This window comes from Prunus avium, chromosome 3, assembly GCF_965620075.1.
Source record: "Prunus avium chromosome 3, drPruAviu1.hap1.1, whole genome shotgun sequence".
Lineage (NCBI taxonomy): Eukaryota > Viridiplantae > Streptophyta > Magnoliopsida > Rosales > Rosaceae > Prunus > Prunus avium.
In genome coordinates this window covers 17785636-17809850 of record NC_142286.1, presented here as the reverse complement: position 1 = coordinate 17809850, position 24215 = coordinate 17785636, and positions in this window count along the sequence as shown.

The window sequence follows — 24215 nt, the reverse complement described above, 5'->3', positions numbered from 1 at the left end:
AAATCAATAGGTGTTCCAAATTGGACAATTCAAGTTCAACGGCAGTTCGTTCCTAATTGGAGTGGTTGGTGTATTCCATACTTCTAGCGATTGGATTTCACTCAACACTCACCAAATGACTCCTCCCACCATATTATGATGTTGCCCAAGTTTGGGCTCGATCCGAAATCAATAGGTGTTCCAAATTGGAAAATTCAAGTTCAACGGCAGTTCGTTCCTAATTGGAGTGGTTGGTGTATTCCATACTTCTAGCGATTGGATTTCACTCAACACTCACCAAATGACTCCTCCCACGATATTATGATGTTGCCCATGTTTTGGGCTCGATCCGAAATCAATAGGTGTTCCAAATTGGACAATTCAAGTTCAACGGCAGTTCGTTCCTAATTGGAGTGGTTGGTGTATTCCATACGTCTAGCGATTGGATTTCACTCAAAACTCACCAAATGACTCCTCCCACCATATTATGATGTTGCAAAAGTTTTGGGCTCGATCCGAAATCAATAGGTGTGAGAAATTGGACAATTCAAGTTCAGCGGCAGTTCGTTCCTAATTGGAGTGGTTGGTGTATTCCATACTTCTAGCGATTGGATTTCACTCAAAACTCACCAAATGACTCCTCCCACCGTATTATGATGTTGCCCATGTTTTGGCCTCGATCCGAAATCAATAGGTCTGAGAAATTGGTCAATTCAATTTCAACGACAGTTCGTTCCTAATTGGAGTGGTTGGTGTATTCCATACGTCGAGCGATTGGATTTCACTCAAAACTCACTGTTGTTAATATGATGTTAACTCGCAATTGTACGGGGCAATTAGTAGTATGACAAGTACGAGGTCGTACCCACGAAGACTGAGAAGTTAAAACTAGTTATGTACTTAGATTACCAAATTCAAGAAAGTAGGAGGTTATGTCTAAAACAGAATTTAAAACAAGAGTGGTTGTGATTGTTGAACAAGAGAAGCAAAATGAAATTGAAAACAAAAACAAGTAAACAAATGTAACAAAGAGTGGTTTTAAGAGTTGGAAAACAGATTTTGAGACTAGGGCATTCGAATCACCATAACAATTCAATTCTGGGTTATAAAGATTCAAGTAACAAGTCTAATTCAGATTCAAAGATTGATTCTAGCTAAAGTATGATTAGGCCATGGTGTTTGGTCCTAACCTTGTGTTCCTAATTCCCTAATTTGATCATTTGTTGTCTAACCTAAAATTAAGCATTAGGAACCCATTAAGCATAGAAGAACATTTTAAACAACCAAGTATGTATCTAATCCCTGTTGTCGAATGTCCATACATACTCTTCCTATTCATAGTTCAATTCGAATTAAAGCATGGTGTATACTCTTAATTCAAACCAAGATAGTTAACAAACAAGTTCTAATGGTGATCAATCATTCAAACAAGCATGTTAACTTATAAGCGTAATGAATAAGAACATGAATCATGAATCAAACTTGAAACTCCAAACTTATAAACCCAGAATATTCATGTTAGGTTACATCGAAGCCCTAGTTATGGATTTAGCTACTCATAATGGAAAAGAGACTTGAACAGAAATGAGAAAACATAATGAATGCAATAAGAGTAGAAAAACCCTTTTTCTGAAGTTCTTGTGGTGTCCAAGGCTTCTCCAAGTGCTTCTCCACTTCTAATGCTTCTCCAAGAGCTTTCCCACTTCTAGAAAGATGTATGAAGGATATGGAGGTGATTTGGGATGAGTTTGAGTGAGTGGTGATGGCTAAGGAAGATGAAATTCGTAGGGAAATGGAACAGAAGAAAGCTGGAGTTGTTTTGGTGATTGTTGGAGTGTTTGGGATTGTGAGAGTGTTTGAGGATGGTTGGAGTGAATTGTGGGGTTGTGAATCCTAGGATTTGTTGTGTCTTGAATGTGGAATGGATGTGGTATTTATAGGGAGAGGGGAGTGATAAATCTGAATTCAATATGGCTAATGCATACAACACTTGCATTATAAAATCTGAATTGGTTGATGCACTTCAGCAATAAATCCCACCAGCAGCCCTAGCTCATCTTCATGTCACCATGACTAAGCTTCCAACCAGCTACAATAGCTCATGCCTAGCTCACCATGACCAAGCTTCCAACCAGCTCATCCTGAGGTCAGCATGACCAGCAACTTCAAGGGCTTACAACTTGGGCTAGGCTGAATCAAATGAAGACTTTAAGATGTCCATTGTGAAGTTAAGGCCGAAACAAATTGCTAACTCAGTTTGCTCGCTGACAAAATCCATCCTGAGCATGGTTCTGTGTTTGCTAGGTGACGGACTCCAGATTTATCCAATGGGGCTGAATTTTGGATATGTTATAGTAAACACCCATTGGAACAACTTTCATGAAGAATGTTGCCTCATCCGAGCTATGTAGTTTGCTGAAACAAAGCTTGCAATATGACCTACGGAACTGGACTGGCAGGGGGCTGTAGCCAAAATGAGTTTGTCTTTAAGCTCTTCTTCTCTTCATCCAAATTAGGCCTTAACATGCATGAATTGCATGAATTATGCTCTCTTGCTCTTTTGGCCTACAAAACACACAAAGGGAGGCAAATAACTCAAAATTATAAGAAACTAAGCAAAAGAAGTAAGTAAATTGGGCATGTATATGTATGAAATTATGAGCTTAACACTCACCAAATGACTCCACCCACCATATTATGATGTAGCCCAAGTTTTGGGCTCGATCCGAAATCAATAGGTGTTCCAAATTGGACAATTCAAGTTCAACGGCAGTTCGTTCCGAATTGGGGTGGTTGGTGTATTTCGTACTTCTAGCGATTGGATTTCACTCAAAACTCACCAATTGACTCCTCCCACCATATTATGATGTTGCCCAAGTTCGGGGCTCGATCCGAAATCAATAGGTGTGAGAAATTGGACAATTCAAGTTCAACGGCAGTTCGTTCCTAATTGGAGTGGTTGGTGTATTCCATACGTCTAGCGATTGGATTTCACTCAAAACTCACGAAATGACTCCTCCCACCATATTATGATGTTGCAAAAGTTTTGGGCTCAATCCGAAATCAATAGGTGTGAGAAATTGGACAATTCAAGTTCAGCAGCAGTTCGTTCCTAATTGGAGTGGTTGGTGTATTCCATACTTCTAGCGATTGGATTTCACTCAAAACTCACCAAATGACTCCTCCCACCATATTATGATGTTGCCCATGTTTTGGGCTCGATCCGAAATCAATAGGTCTGAGAAATTGGTCAATTCAATTTCAACGACAGTTCGTTCCTAATTGGAGTGGTTGGTGTATTCCATACGTCTAGCGATTGGATTTCACTCAAAACTCACCAAATGACTCCTCCCACCATATTGTGATGTTGCAAAAGTTTTGGGCTCGATCCGAAATCAATAGGTGTGAGAAATTGGACAATTCAAGTTCAGCGAAAGTTCGTTCCTAATTGGAGTGGTTGGTGTATTCCATACTTCTAGCGATTGGATTTCACTCAAAACTCACCAAATGACTCCTCCCACCATATTATGATGTTGCCCAAGTTTTGGGCTCGATCCGAAATCAATAGGTGTTCCAAATTGGACAATTCAAGTTCAATGGCAGTTCGTTCCTAATTGGAGTGGTTGGTGTATTCCATACTTCTAGCGATTGGATTTCACTCAAAACTCACCAAACGACTCCAACCACCATGTTATGTTGTTGCCCAAGTTTTGGGCTCGATCCGAAATCAATAGGTCCGAGAAATTGGTCAATGCAATTTCAACGACCGTTCGTTCCTAATTGTAGTGGTTGGTGTATTCCGTACGTCTAGCGATTGGATATCACTCAAAACTCACCAAATGACTCCTCCCACCATATTATGATGTTGCCCATGTTTTGGGCTCGATCCGAAATCAATAGGTCTAAGAAATTGGTCAATTTAATTTCAACGACAGTTCGTTCCTAATTGGAGTGGTTGGTGTATTCCATACTTCTAGCGATTGGATTTCACTCAAAACTCACCAAATGACTCCTCCCACCATATTATGATGTTGCCCAAGTTTTGGGCTCGATCCGAAATCAATAGGTGTTCCAAATTGGACAATTCAAGTTCAATGGCAGTTCGTTCCTAATTGGAGTGGTTGGTGTATTCCATACTTCTAGCGATTGGATTTCACTCAAAACTCACCAAATGACTCCTCCCACCATATTATGATGTTGCCCAAGTTTTGGGCTCGATCCGGAATCAATAGGTGTGAGAAATTGGACAATTCAAGTTCAAAGGTACTTCGTTCCTAACTGGAGTGGTTGGTGTATTCCATACTTCTAGCGATTGGATTTCACTCAAAACTCACCAAATGACTCCTCCCACCATATAATGATGTTGCCCAAGTTTTGGGCTCGATCCGAAATCAATAGGTGTTCCAAATTGGACAATTCAAGTTCAACGGCAGTTCGTTCCTAACTGGAGTGGTTGGTGTATTCCATACTTCTAGCGATTGGATTTCACACAAAACTAACCAATTGACTCCACCCACCATATTATGATGTTGCCCAAGTTTTGGGCTCGATCCGAAATCAATAGGTGTGAGAAATTGGACAATTCAAGTTCAACGGTAGTTCGTTCCTAACTGGAGTGGTTCGTGTATTCCATACTTCTAGCGATTGGATTTCATTCAAAACTCACCAAATGACTCCTCCCACCATTTTATGATGTTGCCCAAGTTTTGGGCTCGATCCGAAATCAATAGGTGTTCCGAATTGGACAATTCAAGTTCAACGGCAGTTCGTTCCTAACTGGAGTGGTTGGTGTATTCCATACTTCTAGCGATTGGATTTCACTCAAAACACACCAATTGACTTCTCCCACCATATTATGATTTTGCCCAAGTTTTGGGCTCGATCCGAAATCAATAGGTATGAGAAATTGGACAATTCAAGTTCAACGACAGTTCGTTCCTAATTGGAGTGGTTGGTGTGTTCCATACTTCTAGCGATTTGATTTCACTCAAAACTCACCAAATGACTCCTCCCACCACATTATGATGTTGCCCATGTTTTGGGCTCGATCCGAAATCAATAGGTGTTCCAAATGGGACAATTCAAGTTCAACGGCAGTTCGTTCCTAACTGGAGTGGTTGGTGTATTCCATACTTCTAGCGATTGGATTTCACTCAAAACTCACCAATTGACTCCTCCCACCATATTATGATGTTGCCCAAGCATTGGGCTCGATCCGAAATCAATAGGTGTTCCAAATTGGACAATTCAAGTTCAACGGCAGTTCATTCCTAATTGGAGTGGTTGGTCTTTTCGATACTTCTAGCGATTGGATTTCACTCAAAACACACCAATTGACTTCTCCCACCATATTATGATTTTGCCCAAGTTTTGGGCTCGATCCGAAATGAACAGTTCTTCCAAATTGGACAATTCAAGTTCAACGGCAGTTCGTTCCTAATTGGAGTGGTTGGTGTATTCCATACTTCTAGCGATTGGATTTCACTCAAAACTCACCAAATGACTCCTCCGACCATATTATGATGTTGCCCAAGTTTGGACTCGATCCGAAATCAATAGGTGTGAGAAATTGGACAATTCAAGTTCAACGGCAGTTCGTTCCTAATTGGAATGGTTGGTGTATTCCATACTTCTAGCGATTGGATTTCGCTCAAAACTCACCAAATCACTCCTCCCACCATATCATGATGTTGCCCAAATTTTGGGCTCGATCCGAAATCAATAGGTGTTCCAAATTGGGCAATTCAAGTTTAACGGCAGTTCGTTCCAAATTGGAGTGGTTGGAGTATTCCATACTTCTAGCGATTGGATTTCCCTCAAAACTCACCAAATGACTCCTCCCACCATATTATGATGTTGCCCAAGTTTTGGGCTCGATCCGATATCAATAGGCGTGAGAAATTGGATAATTCAAGTTCAACGGCAGTTCGTTCCTAATTGGAGTGGTTGGTGTATTCCATACTTCTAGCGATTGGATTTCACTCAAAACTCACCAAATGACTCCTCCGACCATATTATGATGTTGCCCAAGTTTGGACTCGATCCGAAATCAATAGTTATGAGAAATTGGACAATTCAAGTTCAACGGCAGTTCGTTCCTAATTGTAGTGGTTGGTGTATTCCATACTTCTAGCGATTGGATTTCACTCAAAACTCACCAAATGACTCCTCCCACCGTATTATGATGTTGCCCAAGTTTTGTGCTCGATCCGAAATCAACAGGTGTGAGAAATTGGTCAATTCAATTTCAACGACAGTTCGTTCCTAATTGGAGTGGTTGGTGTATTCCATACTTCTAGCGATTGGATTTCACTCACAACTCACCAAATGACTCCTCCCACCATATTACGATGTTGCCCAAGTTTGGGGCTCGATCCGAAATGAATAGGTGTGAGAAATTGGACAATTCAAATTCAACGGCAGTTCGTTCCTAATTGGAGTGGTTGGTGTATTCCATACTTCTAGCGATTGGATTTCACTCAAAACTCACCAAATGACTCCTCCGACCATATTATGATGTTGCCCAAGTTTGAACTCGATCCGAAATCAATAGGTGTTCGAAATTGGACAATTCAAGTTCAGCGGCAGTTCGTTCCTAATTGGAGTGGTTGGTGTATTCTTACTTCTAGCGATTGGATTTGACTCAAAACTAACCAAATGACTCCCCCCACCATATTATGATGTTGCCCAAGTTTTGGGCTCGATCCGAAATTAATAGGTGTGAGAAATTGGACAATTCAAGTTCAACGGCAGTTCGTTCCTAATTGGAGTGGTTGGTGTATTCCATACTTCTAGCGATTGGATTTCACTCACAACTCACCACGTGACTCCTCCCACCATATTACGATGTTGCCCAAGTTTGGGGCTCGATCCGAAATCAATAGGTGTGAGAAATTGGACAATTCAAGTTCAACGGCAGTTCGTTACTAATTGGAGTGGTTGGTGTATTCCATACTTCTAGCGATTGGATTTCACTCAAAACTCACCAAATGACTCCTCCGACCATATTATGATGTTGCCCAAGTTTGGACTCGATCCGAAATCAATAGGTGTGAGAAATTGGACAATTCAAGTTCAACGGCAGTTCGTTCCTAATTGGAATGGTTGGTGTATTCCATACTTCTAGCGATTGGATTTCGCTCAAAACTCACCAAATCACTCCTCCCACCATATCATGATGTTGCCCAAATTTTGGGCTCGATCCGAAATCAATAGGTGTTCCAAATTGGGCAATTCAAGTTTAACGGCAGTTCGTTCCAAATTGGAGTGGTTGGAGTATTCCATACTTCTAGCGATTGGATTTCCCTCAAAACTCACCAAATGACTCCTCCCACCATATTATGATGTTGCCCAAGTTTTGGGCTCGATCCGATATCAATAGGCGTGAGAAATTGGATAATTCAAGTTCAACGGCAGTTCGTTCCTAATTGGAGTGGTTGGTGTATTCCATACTTCTAGCGATTGGATTTCACTCAAAACTCACCAAATGACTCCTCCGACCATATTATGATGTTGCCCAAGTTTGGACTCGATCCGAAATCAATAGTTATGAGAAATTGGACAATTCAAGTTCAACGGCAGTTCGTTCCTAATTGTAGTGGTTGGTGTATTCCATACTTCTAGCGATTGGATTTCACTCAAAACTCACCAAATGACTCCTCCCACCGTATTATGATGTTGCCCAAGTTTTGTGCTCGATCCGAAATCAACAGGTGTGAGAAATTGGTCAATTCAATTTCAACGACAGTTCGTTCCTAATTGGAGTGGTTGGTGTATTCCATACTTCTAGCGATTGGATTTCACTCACAACTCACCAAATGACTCCTCCCACCATATTACGATGTTGCCAAAGTTTGGGGCTCGATCCGAAATGAATAGGTGTGAGAAATTGGACAATTCAAATTCAACGGCAGTTCGTTCCTAATTGGAGTGGTTGGTGTATTCCATACTTCTAGCGATTGGATTTCACTCAAAACTCACCAAATGACTCCTCCGACCATATTATGATGTTGCCCAAGTTTGAACTCGATCCGAAATCAATAGGTGTTCGAAATTGGACAATTCAAGTTCAGCGGCAGTTCGTTCCTAATTGGAGTGGTTGGTGTATTCTTACTTCTAGCGATTGGATTTGACTCAAAACTAACCAAATGACTCCCCCCACCATATTATGATGTTGCCCAAGTTTTGGGCTCGATCCGAAATTAATAGGTGTGAGAAATTGGACAATTCAAGTTCAACGGCAGTTCGTTCCTAATTGGAGTGGTTGGTGTATTCCATACTTCTAGCGATTGGATTTCACTCAAAACTCACCAAATGACTCCTCCGACCATATTATGATGTTGCCCAAGTTTGGACTCGATCCGAAATCAATAGTTATGAGAAATTGGACAATTCAAGTTCAACGGCAGTTCGTTCCTAATTGGAGTGGTTGGTGTATTCCATACTTCTAGCGATTGGATTTCACTCAAAACCCACCAAATGACTCCTCCCACCATATTACGATGTTGCCCAAGTTTGGGGCTCGATCCGAAATCAATAGGTGTGAGAAATTGGACAATTCAAGGTCAACGGCAGTTCGTTCCTAATTGGAGTGGTTGGTGTATTCCATACTTCTAGCGATTGGATTTCACTCAAAACTCACCAAATGACTCCTCCCACCATATTATGATGTTGCCGATGTTTTGGGCTCGATCCGAAATCAATAGGTGTTCGAAATTGAACAATTCAAGTTCAACGGCAGTTCGTTCCTAATTGGAGTGGTTGGTGTATTCCATACTTCTAGCGATTGGATTTCACTCAAAACTCACCAAATGACTCCTCCCACCATATTATGATGGTGCCCAAGTTTTGGGATCGATCCGAAATCAATAGGTGTTCCAAATTGGACAATCAAGTGCAACGGCAGTTCGTTCCTAATTGGAGTGGTTGGTGTATTCCATACTTCTAGCGATTGGATTTCACTCAAAACTCAACAAATGTCCCACCATATTATGATGTTGCCCACGTTTTGGGCTCGATCCGAAATCAATAGGTGTGAGAAATTGGACAATTCAAGTTCAGCGGCAGTTCGTTCCTAATTGGAGTGGTTGGTGTATTCTTACTTCTAGCGATTGGATTTGACTCAAAACTAACCAAATGACTCCCCCCACCATATTATGATGTTGCCCAAGTTTTGGGCTCGATCCGAAATTAATAGGTGTTCGAAATTGCACAATTCAAGTTCAACGGCAGTTCGTTCCTAATTGGAGTGGTTGGTGTATTCCATACTTCTAGCGATTGGATTTCACTCAAAACTCACCAAATGACTCCTCCCACCATATTACGGTGTTGCCCAAGGTTTGGGCTCGATCCGAAATCAAAAGGTGTTCCAAATTGGACAATTCAAGTTCAACGGCAGTTCGTTCCTAATTGGAGTAGTTGGTGTATTCCATACTTCTAGCCATTGGATTTCACTCAAAACTCACCAAATGACTCCTCCCACGATATTATGATGTTTCCCAAGTTTTGGGCTCGATCCGAAATCAATAGGTGTTCCAAATTGGACAATTCAAGTTCAGCGGCAGTTCGTTCCTAATTGGAGTGGGTGGTGTATTCCATACTTCTAGCGATTGGATTTCACTCAAAACTCTCCAAATGACTCCTCCCACCATATTATGATGTTGCCCAAGTTTGGGGCTCGGTGCGAAATCAATAGGTGTGAGAAATTGGACAATTCAAGTTCAACCGCAGTTCGTTCCTAATTGGAGTGGTTGGTGTATTCCATACTTCTAGCGATTGGATTTCACTCACAACTCAACAAATGACTCCTCCCACCATATTACGATGTTGCCCAAGTTTGGGGCTCGATCCGAAATGAATAGGTGTTCGAAATTGGACAATTCAAGTTCAACGGCAGTTCGTTCCTAATTGGAGTGGTTGGTGTATTCCATACTTCTAGCGATTGGATTTCACTCAAAACTCACCAAATGACTCCTCCCACCATATTATGATGTTGCCCAAGTTTGGGGTTCAATCCGAAATCAATAGGTGTGAGAAATTGCACAATTCAAGTTCAACGGCAGTTCGTTCCTAATTGGAGTGGTTGGTGTATTCCATACTTCTAGCGATTGGATTTCACTCAAAACTCACCAAATGACTCCTCCCACGATATTATGATGTTTCCCAAGTTTTGGCCTCGATCCGAAATCAATAGGTGTTCCAAATTGGACAATTCAAGTTCAGCGGCAGTTCGTTCCTAATTGGAGTGGGTGGTGTATTCCATACTTCTAGCGATTGGATTTCACTCAAAACTCACCAAATGACTCCTCCCACCATATTATGATGTTGCCCAAGTTTGGGGCTCGGTCCGAAATCAATAGGTGTGAGAAATTGGACAATTCAAGTTCAACCGCAGTTCGTTCCTAATTGGAGTGGTTGGTGTATTCCATACTTCTAGCGATTGGATTTCACTCACAACTCACCAAATGACTCCTCCCACCATATTACGATGTTGCCCAAGTTTGGCACTCGATCCGAAATGAATAAGAGTGAGAAATTGGACAATTCAAGTTCAACGGCAGGTCGTTCCTAATTGGAGTGGTTGGTGTATTCCATACTTCTAGCGATTGGATTTCACTCAAAACTCACCAAATGACTCCTCCCACCATATTATGATGTTGCCCAAGTTTGGGGCTCAATCCGAAATCAATAGGTGTGAGAAATTAGACAATTCAAGTTCAACGGCAGTTCGTTCCTAATTGGAGTGGTTGGTGTATTCCATACTTCTAGCGATTGGATTTCACTCACCACATGACTCCTCCCACCATTTTATGATGTTGCCCAAGTTCGGGGCTCGATCCGAAATCAATAGGTGTGAGAAATTGGACAATTCAAGTTCAACGGCAGTTCGTTCCTAATTGGAGTGGTTGGTGTATTCAATACTTCTAGCGATTGGATTTCACTCAAAACTCACCAAATGACTCCTCCGACCATATTATGATGTTGCCCAAGTTTGGACTCGATCCGAAATCAATAGGTGTTCGAAATTGGACAATTCAAGTTCAACGGCAGTTCGTTCCTAATTGGAGTGGTTGGTGTATTCCATACTTCTAGTGATTGGATTTCACTCAAAACTCACCAAATGACTCCTCCCACCATATTATGATGTTGCCCAAGTTTGGGGTTCAATCCGAAATCAATAGGTGTGAGAAATTGGACAATTCAAGTTCGACGGCAGTTCGTTCCTTATTGGAGTGGTTGGTGTATTCCATACTTCTAGCGATTGGATTTCACTCAAAACTCACCAAATGACTCCTCCGACCATATTATGATGTTGCCCAAGTTTGAACTCGATCCGAAATCAATAGGTGTTCGAAATTGGACAATTCAAGTTCAACGGCAGTTCGTTCCTAATTGGAGTGGTTGGTGTATTCCATACTTCTAGTGATTGGATTTCACTCAAAACTCACCAAATGACTCCTCCCACCATATTATGATGTTGCCCAAGTTTGGGGTTCAATCCGAAATCAATAGGGGTGAGAAATTGGACAATTCAAGTTCAACGGCAGTTCGTTCCTAATTGGAGTGGTTGGTGTATTCCACACTTCTAGCGATTGGATTTCACTCAAAACTCACCAAATGACTCCTCCCACCATATTATGATGGTGCCCATGTTTTGGGATCGATCCGAAATCAATAGGTGTTCCAAATTGGACAATCAAGTTCAACGGCAGTTCGTTCCTAATTGGAGTGGTTGGTGTATTCCATACTTCTAGAGATTGGATTTCACTCAAAACTCACCAAATGACTCCTCCCACCATATTATGATGTTGCCCAAGTTTTGGGCTCGATCCGAAATCAATAGGTGTTCGAAATTGGACAATTCAAGTTCAACGGCAGTACGTACCTAATTGGAGTGGTTGGGGTATTCCATACTTCTGGCGATTGGATTTCACTCAAAACTAACCAAATGACTCCTCCCACCATATTATGATGTTGCACAAGTTTTGGGCTCGATCCGAAATCAATAGGTGTTCGAAATTGCACAATACAAGTTCAACGGCAGTTCGTTCCTAATTGGAGTGGTTGGTGTATTCCATACTTCTAGCGTTTGGATTTCACTCAAAACTCACCAAATGACTCCTCCCACCAAATTACGGTGTTGCCCAAGTTTTGGGCTCGATCCGAAATCAATAGGTGTTCCAAACTGGACAATTCAAGTTCAACGGCAGTTCGTTCCTAATTGGAGTGGTTGGTGTATTCCATACTTCTAGCGATTAGATTTCACTCAAAACTCACCAAATGACTCCTCCCAAAACATTATGATGTTTCCCAAGTTTTGGGCTCGATCCGAAATCAATAGGTGTTCCTAATTGGACAATTCAAGTTCAGTGGCAGTTCGTTCCTAATTGGAGTGGGTAGTGTGTTCCATACTTCTAGCGATTGGATTTCACTCAAAACTCACCAAATGACTCCTCCCACCATATTATGATGTTGCCCAAGTTTTGGGCTCGATCCGAAATCAATAGGTGTTCGAAATTGGGCAATTCAAGTTCAACGGCAGTACGTTCCTAATTGGAGTGGTTGGTGTATTCCATACTTCTAGCGATTGGATTTCACTCAAAACTAACCAAATGACTCCTCCCACCGTATTATGTTGTTGCCCAAGTTTTGGGCTCGGTCCGAAATCAATAGGTGTTCGAAATTGCACAAATCAAGTTCAACGACAGTTCGTTCCTAATTGGAGTGGTTGGTGTATTCCATACTTCTAGCGATTGGATTTCACTCAAAACTCACCAAACGACTCCCCCGACCATATTATGATGTTGCCAAGTTTGGACTCGATCTGAAATCAATAGGTGTGAGAAATTGGACAATTCAAGTTCAACGGCAGTTCGTTCCTAATTGGAGTGGTTGGTGTATTCCATACTTCTAGCGATTGGATTTCACTCACCACATGACTCCTCCCACCATATTATGATGTTGCCCAAGTTTGGGGCTCGATCCGAAATCAATAGGTGTGAGAAATTGGACAATTCAAGTTCAACGGCAGTTCGTTCCTAATTGGAGTGGTTGGTGTATTCCATACTTCTAGCGATTGGATTTCACTCAAAACTCACCAAATGACTCCTCCCACCATATTATGATGTTGCCCAAGTTTGGACTCGATCCGAAATCAATAGGTGTTCCAAATTGGACAATTCAAGTTCAACCGCAGTTCGTTCCTAATTGGAGTGGTTGGTGTATTCCATACTTCTAGCGATTGGATTTCACTCACAACTCACCAAATGACTCCTCCCACCATATTACGATGTTGCCCAAGTTTGGCACTCGATCCGAAATGAATAAGTGTGAGAAATTGGACAATTCAAGTTCAACGGCAGGTCGTTCCTAATTGGAGTGGTTGGTGTATTCCATACTTCTAGCGATTGGATTTCACTCAAAACTCACCAAATGACTCCTCCCACGATATTATGATGTTTCCCAAGTTTTGGCCTCGATCCGAAATCAATAGGTGTTCCAAATTGGACAATTCAAGTTCAGCGGCAGTTCGTTCCTAATTGGAGTGGTTGGTGTATTCCATACTTCAAGCCATTGGATTTCACTGAAAACTCACCAAATGACTCCTCCCACCATATTACGATGTTCCCCAAGTTTGGGGTTCGATCCGAAATCAATAGGTGCGGGAAATTGGACAATTCAAGTTCAACGGCAGTTCGTTCCTAATTGGAGTGGTTGGTGTATTCCATACTTCTAGCGATTGGATTTCACTCAAAACTCACCAAAATGACTCCTCCCACCATATTATGATGTTGCCCAAGTTTTGAGCTCAATCCGAAATCAATAGGTGTTCGAAATTGGACAATTCAAGTTCAACGGCAGTTCGTTCCTAATTGGAGTGGTTGGTGTATTCCATACTTCTAGCGATTGGATTTCACTCAAAACTCACCAAATGACTCCTCCCACCATATTATGATGTTGCCCAAGTTTGGGGTTCAATCCGAAATCAATAGGTGTGAGAAATTGCACAATTCAAGTTCAACGGCAGTTCGTTCCTAATTGGAGTGGTTGGTGTATTCCATACTTCTAGCGATTGGATTTCACTCAAAACTCACCAAACGACTCCCCCCACCATATGATGACATTGCCCAAGTTTTGGGCTCGATCCGAAATCAATAGGTGTTCGAAATTGGACAATTCAAGTTCAATGGCAGTACGTTCCTAATTGGGGTGGTTGGTGTATTCCATACTTCTAGCGATTGGATTTCACTCAAAACCAAACAAATGAGTCCTCCCACCATATTATGATGTTGCCCAAGTTTTGGGCTTGATCCGAAATCAATAGGTGTTCGAAATTGGACAATTCAAGTTCAACGGCAGTTTGTTCCTAATTGGAGTGGTTGGGGTATTCCATACTTCTAGTGATTGGATTTCACTCAAAACTCACCAAATGACTCCTTCCACCATATGATGACATTGCCCAAGTTTTGGGCTCGATCCGAAATCAATAGGTGTGAGAAATTGGACAATTCAAGTTCAACGGCAGTTCGTTCCTAATTGGAGTGGTTGGTGTATTCCATACTTCTAGCGATTGGATTTCACTCAAACTCACCAAATGACTCCTCCCACCATATTATGTTGTTGCCCAAGTTTTGGGCTCGATCCGAAATCAATAGGTGTGAGAAATTGGACAATTCAAGTTCAACGGCAGTTCGTTCCTAATTGGAGTGGTTGGGGTATTCCATACTTCTAGTGATTGGATTTCACTCAAAACTCACCAAATGACTCCTCCCACCATATTATGATGTTGCCCAAGTTTTGGGCTCGATCCGAAATCGATAGGCGTTCCAAATTGGACAATTCAAGTTCAACGGCAGTTCGTTCCTAATTGGAGTGGTTGGTGTATTCCATACTTCTAGCAATTGGATTTCACTCAAACTCACCAAATGACTCCTCCCACCATATTATGATGTTGCCCAAGTTTTGGGCTCGATCCGAAATCAATAGGTTCGGGAAATTGGACAATTCAAGTTCAACGGCAGTTCGTTCCTAATTGCAGTGGTTGGTGTATTCCATACTTCTAGCGATTGGATTTCAGTCAAACCTCAGCAAGTGACTCCCCTCGCCATATTATGATGTTGCCCAAGTTTGGGGTTCGATCCGAAATGAATAGGTGCGGGAAATTGTTCAATTCAAGTTCAATGGCAGTTCGTTCCTAATTGGAGTGGTTGGTGTATTCCATACTTCCAGCGATTGGATTTCACTCGAAACTCTCCAAATGACTCCTCCCACCGTATTATGATGTTGCACAAGTTTGGGGTTCCATCCGAAATCAATAGGTGTGTGAAATTGGACAATTCAAGTTCAATGGCAGTTCGTTCCTAATTGGAGTGGTTGGTGTATTCCATACTTCTAGCGACTGGATTGCACTCAAAATTCACCAAATGACTCCTCCCAGCATATTATGATGTTGCCCAAGTTTTGGGCTCGATCCGAAATCAATAGGTGTGAGAAATTGGACAATTCAAGTTCAACGGCAGTTCGTTCCTAATTGGAGTGGTTGGGGTATTCCATACTTCTAGTGATTGGATTTCACTCAAAACTCACCAAATGACTCCTCCCACCATATTATGATGTTGCCCAAGTTTTGGGCTCGATCCGAAATCGATAGGCGTTCCAAATTGGACAATTCAAGTTCAACGGCAGTTCGTTCCTAATTGGAGTGGTTGGTGTATTCCATACTTCTAGTGATTGGATTTCACTCAAAACTCACCAAATGACTCCTCCCACCATATTATGATGTTGCCCAAGTTTTGGGCTCGATCCGAACTCAATAGATGCGAGAAATTGGACAATTTAAGTTCAACGGCAGTTCGTTCCTAATTGGAGTGGTTGGTGTATTACAAACTTCTAGCGATTGGATTTCACTCGAAACTCACCAAATGACTCCTCCCACCATATTATGATGTTGCACAAGTTTGGGGTTCCATCCGAAATAAATAGGTGTGAGAAATTGGACAATTCAAGTTCAACGGTAGTTCATTCCTAATTGGAATGGTTGGTGTATTCCATACTTCTAGCAATTGGATTTCACTCAAAACTCAACAAATGACTCCTCCCACCATATTTTGATGTTGCCCAAGTTTGGGGTTCGATCCGAAATCAATAGGTGTGAGAAATTGGACAATTCAAGTTCTACGGCAGTTCGTTCCTAATTGGAGTGGTTGGTGTATTCCATACTTCTAGCGATTGGATTTCATTCAAAACTCACCAAATGACTCCTCCCACCATATTTTGATGTTGCCCAAGTTTGGGGTTCGATCCGAAATCAATAGGTTCGGGAAATTGGACAATTCAAGTTCAACGGCAGTTCGTTCCTAATTGGAGTGGTTGGTGTATTCCATACTTCTAGCGATTGGATTTCAGTCAAAACTCACCAAATGACTCCTCCCGCCATATTATGATGTTGCCCAAGTTTGGGGTTCGATCTGAAATCAATAGGTGCGGGAAATTGGACAATTCAAGTTCAATGGCAGTTCGTTCCTAATTGGTGTGGTTGGTGTATTCCATACTTCTAGCGATTGGATTTCACTCAAAAGTCACCAAACGACTCCTCCCACCATATTATGATGTTGCCCAAGTTTTGGGCTCGATCAGAAATCAATAGGTGTGAGAAATTGGACAATTCAAGTTCAACGGCAGTTCGTTCCTAATTGGAGTGGTTGGTGTATTCCATACTTCTAGCCATTGGATTTCACTCAAAACTCACCAAATGACTCCTCCCACCATATTATGATGTTGCCCAAGTTTGGGATTCGATCCGAAATCAATAGGTGCGGGAAATTGGACAATTCAAGTTCAACGGCAGTTCGTTCCTAATTGGAGTGGTTGGTGTATTCCATACTTCTAGCGATTGGATTTCACTCAAAACTCACCATATGACTCCTCAATCCATATTATGATGTTGCCCAAGTTTTGGGCTCGATCCGAAATCAATAGGTGTTCGAATATGACAATTCAAGTTCAACGGCAGTTCGTTCCCAATTGGAGTGGTTGGTGTAATCCATACTTCTAGCAATTGGATTTCACTCAGAACTCACCAAATGACTCCTCCCACCATATTATGATGTTGCCCAAGTTTTAGGCTCGATCAGAAATCAATAGGTGTGAGAAATTGGACAATTCAAGTTCAACGGCAGTTCGTTCCTAATTGGAGTGGTTGGTGTATTCCATACTTCAAGCCATTGGATTTCACTCAAAACTCACCAAATGACTCCTCCCACCATATTATGATGTTGCCCAAGTTTGGGATTCGATCCGAAATCAATAGGTGCGGGAAATTGGACAATTCAAGTTCAACGGCAGTTCGTTCGAAATTGGAGTGGTTGGTGTACTGCATACTTCTAGCGATTGGATTTCACTCAAAACTCACCAAATGACTCCTCCCACCATATTATGATCTTGCCCAAGTTTTGGGCTTGATCCGAAATCAATAGGTGTGAGAAATTGGACAATTCAAGTTCAACGGCAGTTTGTTCCTAATTGGTGTGGTTGGTGTATTCCATACTTCTAGCGATTGGATAGCACTCAAAACTCATCAAGTGACTCCTCCCACCATATTATGATTTTGCCCAAGTTTTAGGCTCTATTCGAAATCAATAGGTGTTCCAAATTGGACAATTCAAGTTCAACGGCAGTTCGTTCCTAATTGGAGTGGTTGGTGTATTCCATACTTCTAGCGATTGGATTTCACTCAAAACTCACCAAATGACTCCTCCCACCATATTATGATGTTGCCCAAGTTTTGGGCTCGGTCCGAAATCAATAGGTGTGAGAAATTGGACAATTCAAGTTCAACAGTAGTTCGTTCCTAATTGGAGTGGTTGGTGTATTCCGTACTTCTAGCGATTGGATTTCACTCAAAACTCACCAAATGACTCCTCCCATCATATTATGATGTTGCCCAAGTTTTGGGTTCAATCCGAAATCAATAGGTGCTGGAAATTGGACAAATCAAGTTCAACGGCATTTCGTTCCAAATTGGAGTGGTTGGAGTATTCCGTACTGGTAGCGATTGGATTAAACTCAAAACTCACCAAATGACTCCACCCACCATATTATGATGTTGCCCAAGTTTTGGGCTCGATCCGAAATCAATAGGTGTGAGAAATTGACAATTCAAGTTCAACGGCAGTTCGTTCCTAATTGGAGTGGTTGGTGTATTCCATACTTCAAGCCATTGGATTTCACTGAAAACTCACCAAATGACTCCTCCCACCATATTACGATGTTCCCCAAGTTTGGGGTTCGATCCGAAATCAATAGGTGCGGGAAATTGGACAATTCAAGTTCAACGGCAGTTCGTTCCTAATTGGAGTGGTTGGTGTATTCCATACTTCTAGCGATTGGATTTCACTCAAAACTCACCAAATGACTCCTCCCACCATATTAGGATCTTGCCCAAGTTTTGGGCTCGATCCTAAATCAATAGGTGTCAGAAATTGGACAATTCAAGTTCAACGGCAGTTCGTTCCTAATTGGAGTGGTGGGTGTATTCCATACTTCTAGCGATTGGATTTCACTCAAAACTCACCAAATGACTCCTCCAGCCATATTATGATGTTGCCCGGGTTTTGGGCTCGATCCGAAATCAATAGGTGTGAGAAATTGGACAATTCAAGTTCAACGGCAGTTCGTTCCTAATTGGAGTGGTTGGTGTATTCCATACTTCTAGCCATTGGATTTCACTCAAAACTCACCAAATGACTCCTCCCACCATATTATGACGTTGCCCAAGTTTTGGTCTCGATCCGAAATCCATAGGTGTTCGAAATTGGACAATTCAAGTTCAACGGCAGTTCGTTCCTAATTGGAGTGGTTGGTGTATTGCATACTTCTAGCGATTGGATTTCACTCAAAACTCACCAAATGACTCCTACCACCATTTTATGATCTTGCCCAAGTTTTGGGCTTGATCCGAAATCAATAGGTGTGAGAAATTGGACAATTCAAGTTCAACGGCAGTTCGTTCCTAATTGGAGTGGTTGGTGTATTCCATACTTCTAGCAATTGGATTTCACTCAAAACAAACGAAATGACTCCTCCCACCATATTATGATGTTGCCCAAGTTTGGGGCTCGATCCGAAATCAATAGGTGTGAGAAATTGGAAAATTCAAGTTCAACGGCAGTTCGTTCCTAATTTTAGTGGTTGGTGTATTCCATACTTCTAGCGATTTCACTCAAAACTCACCAAATGACTACTCCCACCATATTATGATCTTGCCCAAGTTTTGGGCTCGATCCGAAATCAATAGGTGTGAGAAATTGGACAATTCAGGTTCAACGGCAGTTCTTACCTAATTGGAGTGGTTGGTGTATTAAATACTTCTAGCGATTGGATTTCACTCAAACCTCACCAAATGACTCCTCCCGCCATATTATGATGTTGCCCGTGTTTTGGGCTCGATCCGAAATCAATAGGTGTGAGAAATTGGACAATTCAAGTTCAACGGCAGTTCTTTCCTAATTGGAGTGGTTGGTGTATTCCATACTTCTAGCAATTGGATTTCACTCAAAACTCGCCAAATGACTCCTCCCACCATATTATGATGTTGCCCAGGTTTTGGGCTCGATCCGAAATCAATAGGTGTTCCAAATTGGACAATTCAAGTTCAACGGCAGTTCGTTCCTAATTGGAGTGGTTGTTGTATTCCATACTTCTAGCAATTGGATTTCACTCAAAACTCACCAAATGACTCCTCCCACCATATTATGATGTTGCCCAAGTTTGGGGCTCGATCCGAAATCAATAGGTGTGAGAAATTGGAAAATTCAAGTTCAACGGCAGTTCGTTCCTAATTGGAGTGGTTGGTGTATTCCATACTTCTAGCAATTGGATTATACTCAAAACAAACCAAATGACTCCTCCCACCATATTATGATGTTGCCCAAGTTTGGGGCTCGATCCGAAATCAATAGTTGTGAGAAATTGGACAATTCAAGTTCAACGGCAGTTCGTTCCTAATTGGAGTGGTTGGTGTATTCCATACTTCTAGCGATTGGATTTCATTCAAAACTCACCAAATGAGTCCTCCCACCATATTATGATGTTGCCCTTGTTTTGGGCTCGATCCGAAATCAATAGGTGTGAGAAATTGGACAATTCAAGTTCAACGGCAGTTCGTTCGAAATTGGAGTGGTTGGTGTATTGCATACTTCTAGCGATTGGATTTCACTAAAAACTCACCAAATGACTCCTCCCACCATATTATGATCTTGCCCAAGTTTTGGGCTTGATCCGAAATCAATAGGTGTGAGAAATTGGACAATTCAAGTTCAACGGCAGTTCGTTCCTAATTGGAGTTGTTGGTGTATTCCATACTTCTAGCGATTGGATTTCACTCAAAACTCACCAAATGACTCCTCCCACCATATTATGATGTTGCAGAAGTTTTGGGCTCGATCTGAAATCAATAGGTTTTCCAAATTGGACAATTCAAGTTCAACGGCAGTTCGTTCCTAGTTGGAGTGGTTGGTGTATTCCATACTTCTAGCCATTGGATTTCACTCAAAACTCACCAAATGACTCCTCCCACCATATTATGATGTTGCCTGATCGGTGCATATTTACATATCATTTTGTACCCTTCTAGCTTATGATTTGGTTATGTTTTTGAGTTAAACTTGTGCTTTTAATCATTTTTGTGTTTATCTTTCAGTTCATTGAGCTTTAGGTAATAATGAGGGCTTTGGATAGTAAATGATGCAATCCATGCATGTTAGGGCCTAATTTGGATGAATGGATGAAGAGCTTAAAGACAAACTCAATTTTGGCTACAGTCCCCGGCCAGCCCAGTTTCGTAGGTCATATTGCAAGCTTTGTTTCAGCAACCTACATAGCTCGGATGAGGCCACATTCTTCATGAAAGTTGTTCCAATGGGTGTGTAATATAACATATCCAAAATTCAGCCTCATTGGATAAATATGGAGTTTGTTACCTAGCAAACACAGAGCCATGCTCAGGATAGATTTTATCAGCGCGCAAAATGGGTTAGCAATTTGTTTTGGCCTTAACTTCCTCCTCCGACCTTGGATTGGCCCAAATGATATATGGCTGGAAAGAAGATATTCTGAACTTCAAGTTTGAGTGCTTAAAGTCTTAATTTGCTTAAGGGAAGCCCAATTTGTAAGCCCTTGAAGTTTCTGGTCATGCTGACCTCAGGATGAGCTATTATTTCTGGTTGGAAGCTTGGTCATGGTGACATGAAGATGAGCTAGGGCTGCTGGTGGGATTTATTAGTGAAGTGCATCAACCATTTCATATTTTATAATGGAAGTGTTGTATGCATTAGTGAAGTGCATCAACCATTTCAGATTTTATAAAACAAGTGTTGTATGCATTAGCCATACTTAATTCAGATTTTCAGCTTCCTTAGGCCTATATATAGTGAGGTTTCCCAAGCTTGTAAACACACCCCAAGGGGGGGAGCTCTCAAACACTTCTCTAGAGCTCCCTTCCCTTCTCTCCCTCAAATTCTCTTAGTTTTCCTTTCTAGTTCTCAATTCTAGCTTTCTTTAATGTTTTCTTAGTTGTAATTTATTTTTCTTGTAATGTACATTCTTTCTTAAGTATTCAAGTTTGATTAGTTTCCAAGTTTCAATTATGGTTCATGTTCTTATTCATTATGCTTATAAGTTAATATGCTAGTTTGAATGATTGATCACCATTTAGGCTTGCATGTTAGCTATCTTGGTTTGAATTAAGAGTATACACCATGCTTTAATTCAAATTGAACTATGAATAGGAAGAGTATGTATGGACATTCGACAACAGGGATTAGATACATGCTTGGTTGTTTAAATTGTTCTTCTATGCTTAATGGGTTCCTAATGCTTAATTTTAGGTTAGACAACAAATGATCAAATTAGGGAATTAGGAACACAAGGTTATGACCAAACACCATGGCTTAATCATACATTAGCTAGAATCAATCCGTTAATCTAATTGAACTTGGGAACTTATCTGCTTGAGTTAGTTATTTTCTTTCTTCCTTGTTTTATTTATTTCCTTTCTTTTTCATTTCTGTTTTGTGTAGGAGAAATGAATTGGATCATTCAATCACCAATCCTCGTGGGATCGACCTCGCACTTACATATGCTATACTACCAAACGGCTCGTGCACTTGCGAGTATCACAAGTTGAGGATGCAACTGAATCCATTTTGGTGCAGCTGTATCGACACAACATTGCCCAAGATTTGGGCTCGATCCGAAACAATAGGTGTTCCAAATTGGACAATTCAAGTTCAACGGCAGTTCGTTCCTAATTGGAGTGGTTGGTGTATTGCATACTTCTAGCGATTGGATTTCACTCAAAACTCACAAAATAACTCCTCCCACCATATTATGATCTTGCCCAAGTTTTGGGATTGATCCGAAATCAATAGGTGTGAGAAATTGGACAATTCAAGTTCAACGGCAGTTCGTTCCTAATTGCAGTGGTTGGTGTATTCCATACTTCTAGCGATTGGATTTCACTCAAAACTCACCAAAATGACTCCTCCCACCATATTATGATGTTGGCCAAGTTTTGGGCTCGATCCGGAATCAATAGGTGTTCCAAATTGGACAATTCAAGTTCAACGGCAGTTCGTTCCTAATTGGAGTGGTTGGTGTATTCCATACTTCTAGCGATTGGATTTCACTCAAACTCACCAAATGACTCCTCCCACCATACTATGATGTTGCCCAAGTTTTGGGCTCGATCCGAAATCAATAGGTGTTCCAAATTGGACAATTCAAGTTCAACGGCAGTTCTTTCCTAATTGGAGTGGTTGGTGTATTCCATACTTCTAGCAATTGGATTTCACTCAAACTCACCAAATGACTCCTCCCACCATATTATGATGTTGCCCAAGCTTTTGGCTCGATCCGAAATCAATAGGTGTGAGAAATTGGACAATTCAAGTTCAACGGCAGTTCGTTCCTAATTGGAGTGGTTGGTGTATTCCATACTTCTAGCGATTGGATTTCACTCAAAACTAACCAAATGACTCCTCCCACCATATTATGAACAGCCCAAGTTTTGGGCTCGATCCGAAATCAATAGGTGTTCCAAATTGGACAATTCAAGTTCAATGGCATTTCGTTCCTAATTACAGTGGTTGGTGTATTCCATACTTCTAGTGATTGGATTTCACTCAAAACTCACCAAATGACTCCTCTCACCATATTATGATGTTACCCAAGTTTTGGGCTCGATCCGAAATCAATAGGTGTTCCAAATTGGACAATTCAAGTTCAACGGCAGTTCGTTCCTAATTGGTGTGGTTGGTGTATTCCATACTTCTAGCGATTGGATTTCACTCAAAACTCACCAAATGACTCCTCCCACCATATTATGATGTTGCCCAAGTTTTGGGCTCGATCCGAAATGAATAGGTGTGAGAAATTGGACAATTCAAGTTCAACGGCAGTTCGTTCCTAATTGGAGTGGTTGGTGTATTCCACACTTCTAGCGATTGGATTTCACTCAAAACTCACCAAATGACTCCTCCCACATATTATGATGTTGACCAAGTTTGGGGTTCGATCCGAAATCAATAGGTGTTCCAAATTGGACAATTCAAGTTCAACGGCAGTTCGTTCCTAATTGGAGTGGTTGGTGTATTCCATACTTCTAGTGATTGGATTTCACTCAAAACTCTCCAAAATGACTGCTCCCACCATATTATGATTTTGCCCAAGTTTTGGGCTCGATCCGAAATCAATAGGTGTTCGAAATTGGACAATTCAAGTTCAACGGCAGTTCGTTCCTAATTGGAGTGGTTGGTGTATTCCATACTTCTAGCGATTGGATTTTACTGAAAACTCACCAAAATGACTCCTCCCACCATATTATGATGTTGCCCAAGCTTTTGCCTCGATCCGAAATCAATACGTGTTCCAAATTGAACAATTCAAGTTCAACGGCAGTTCGTTCCTAATTGGAGTGGTTGGTGTATTCCTTACTTCTAGCGATTGGATTTCACTCAAAACACACCAAATGACTCCTCCCACCATATTATGATGTTGCCCAAGTTTTGGGCTCGCTACGAAATCAATAGGTGTTCCAAATTGGACAATTCAAGTTCAACGGCAGTTCGTTCCTAATTGGAGTGGTTGGTGTTTTACTTCTAGCGGTTGGATTTCACTCAAAACACACCAAAATGACTCCTCCCACCATATTATGATGTTGCCCAAGCTTTTGGCTCGAT